Source organism: Artibeus jamaicensis, unplaced genomic scaffold (genome assembly GCF_021234435.1).
Source record: "Artibeus jamaicensis isolate MK-2021 breed Jamaican fruit bat unplaced genomic scaffold, CSHL_Jam_final contig_384, whole genome shotgun sequence".
NCBI classification, from domain to species: Eukaryota; Metazoa; Chordata; class Mammalia; order Chiroptera; family Phyllostomidae; genus Artibeus; species Artibeus jamaicensis.
The window spans coordinates 18,318,921-18,322,401 of NW_026521810.1; positions in this window are offsets into that span (position 1 = coordinate 18,318,921).

A 3,481-nucleotide genomic window follows, 5' to 3' on the forward strand; every position below is an offset into this window, starting at 1 on the left:
AATTTGATTAAGCAAAAGAAAGAAAGAATGAGAGAAAGAGGAAAGAAAGAAAGAGAGGAGGGAAGGAAGGAGGAAGGAAGGAAGGGAGGAAGGAAGGAAGGAAGGAAGGAAGGAAGGAAGGAAGGGAGGAAGGGAGGAAGGAGGGAGGGAGGGAGGAAGGGAGGAAGGAGGGAAGGAAGGAAGGAAAAGAAAGAATGAAAGAAAGAAAGAGAGAGAGAAAGAGAGAAAGAAAAAGAGAAAGCGAGATATAGACACAGATAACAGTATGGATTGCCATAGGTAAAGGGGGGTAGAATAGTTGGAAGGGGGCAAAAGTGGATAAAAGATTTTGGAAAGATGTAACGGGATATTGCTAGGGTCCCCCAAAGAGGGTCCAGAAACTAGGGTGTCCAAGAATATAGGATGCACCTCCCACCCCCACACAAGGTGGTCCACCAGTGGGGATGGGACACATGGAGCAGGGACATTGAGAGTTATTTTACATATCAGTAACAGCAAGATAGCCTCATACATGATATGCAAAAATGGTTACTTTGCATATCACAAGTCTAGCTAGGAAAATGGGAATGACTTTTACCAGAGATGTAACTGGGAGGTAGCTACCCTGTGTTACAGCACCTGCATAAGAACTTGGAGATGGTTCATACCACGCCATGGGGCCACACCTGCCTGGACTAGCTATGGCAGTCCAGAAAGGCTGGAAACTGTAGGAGTGCTAGCAGGTATAGCCTACTGTGGGAGGAGTCAGAAATGGGATTATGGAGGAGGTACCAGGCTGGGATTTAAACTAATTGTAGGCCACTACCAGTGATGGGGAAGGCAATGTGACACTACAGGAAAGAAAGGGGTGAAAGGACTTTCACTGGTGGATGGTGGTCCACGAGAAGATGCCACTTAGTTTTGGATTAAGAACTGGAGATCACAGCAGTGGCAACACAGCTAATGGTGCTGGCGACTGTGGGAGACCTGCCAGCCAAACCCAGATTACTGGGAGGAACAAGGAGTCTGGCCAAGCTACAGACTTCTAGCTACAGACTTTTATTTCTTTTTCTTGAGATATGTTACCCCTAACTGGCCTGGTTGGGCAAAGGGTGTGTGTGGGGGGGGGTGAAGAACTATGTGTGTTTGTGGGTATTTTAAGGGACTTGGGGATTTTTAAAAAATATTTTATTTATTTATCCTTAGGGGGGAAGGGAAGAAGAGAAGGAGAAAAATATCAATGTACGGTTGCCTCTCATGCATCTCCTGCTGAGAACTGGCCTGCAATCCAGGCATGTGCCCTGACTGGGAATTGAACCATGATCCTTTGGTTCACAGGCCCGGAGCTCAGTCCACTGAGCTACACCAGCCAGAGCAGGACTTTGGGATTTTAATGGCAACACTACCCTAGACCTGTATAACTCTTGAATAAATCTTTCTTTTCCTTTTTACCAAATTCTGGCATTGAGAGCCACAGTTCCTAAGGGTGGTGGGCAAAGAACCATAGTACAGAAAGACCCAGAGGCAGGGTCTTTTTTTGGTAACAATATCTTGCCCCCACCCACCCCCCCCAGGCTCTGTTGTACAACAGAGAGACTTGACTTTTGACGATGAAGACATGATGTGCTACACAGATAATGTGTTGCAGAGTTGCATATTTGAAACCTGTATGGTTTTATTAACCAATGTCACTCCAATAAATTCAACAACATTTCAAAAATAGAATATAAATTATTTAGAAATGAAAAAAAAAAAAAGAAAGGTTCCTGACCTTAAAATACCTGAAGTCTAGTGGGGGAAATGGGTTTTTAATAAGAAGTTATAATATATTGTGAAAAGTGTCCTGATATCCCAAAATATAGGATGTGTTTTTGTAGCTCATGGGAGGGACAAATTCAGAATTCACCAGACCAGTCTGGTGACTTTTGGATATAAAAGAGATTTTTTAATAATTTTATTAGTGTGGATTAAATGAGAGAGAGTTACTATAAGGAGTGGGCTCACACAGTTATTCAAGCTAAGAAGAGAAAAATCTGTGACTGGTAGACCTGAGACCCAGGGGAGCTGAGAATGCAGTTTCAGTACAAGCCTGAATCCAAAGCCAGTGGATGAACAATGTCCCAGTTCAAAAACGAGCAGCATGGAAGAATTATTTTTTGTTTTTTTACTCAGTCTTATAATTTCTCTGGTATTCCATGGATTAGGTGAAGTCCACTTCGATTGGGAAAGGCAATTTGAATATTAATTTCATCCGGAAACACAGTCAGACACACACAGGCATATATTATTTAGCCAAGCATTAGGGCCCCCTTTGGCCCTGGTCACAGTGACGCATAAAATTAACAATCATACCAACTATGTGGCTCAGGTACCTTGTTCAGGATATCTGCTCCTGGTCTAGTGCCTGATACATGGAACTGCAGGACGAGTTCATTTAGTATTATGTCTTCTGTGGACACAGAGCTCCTGACCTACACAGATCTTACTTCTTTCATGCTCACCCAAAGTTTGCCTCTCTGACAGAGCCCATGTTATAGACCAAGGGTGATGTTTTTTATCCTCCTCAAACCATGAGTTCTAATTCCTCAGGAACTAGTTTCCTGAGGAAAATTTAACTTTAATCCATCTGTTGCATATTATAAGGACTTGGGGGATGTATGTATGTATGTGTGTGTGTTTGTGTATGTGTGTGTGTGTATATATATATATATATATATATATATATATATATATATATATATATATATAATCTCCTGGTCTTTATGTCTAGTAGTTTGATGTAAATCTGACAGACACTTCAGGTATCTTTCAAAGATACTGTAGAATAATGTTGGATTCTTTAGCTTCAATATTTCAGCATTTCTGATTAATATCCTATATTTTTTCTGCCTTCAAGGTAAATTACTCTCTTTTTTAAAACAGCTTGTTTTTATTGTATTTTTCCATTACCATTTATGCCCCTTATACCCTCTTCTACCTCCAACCACCCCCTCCTTTCTTTTTTATGAGCTACTGACACAGGTAAGTATAAATACTTTTCTAGCAGTCAGTGCTCAAAAATCTCAACTATCTGTCCTAAAGATGCAATATAAACCGAATTGTAACCCACTAACTTTCAGACATACTGGGGCATTCCAGATGGACCTGGCAGAAATGGAAACTGAGAAGATTGCTCTTCTTGTTTGGCAGAATTGGGGTGATCAGTAGAACTGTGGCAGTAGGACCATGTATGAGAGGGCTTCTAGGAACTTTGAGTAAAACTTGAGGAAGAGCCTGTGCAGGGACTGAGGAGTCTTATGGGGGAGGCTCCACCTGCAGGGCCCTCCTGGCTGCCAGGGATGAGAATAAGTCTGCCAAGACATGATCTGCTTGGGGAGGAAAGGTAGCCCATTTCTCAAAGGAGAAAGGCCAGGAGCCTTTACCTCAATGGGCTTTTATTGGGTTTGTTTTGCACAGGAATACAGGTAAACCTCATTAATCACTGTCAGGCAGTAAGGATCAA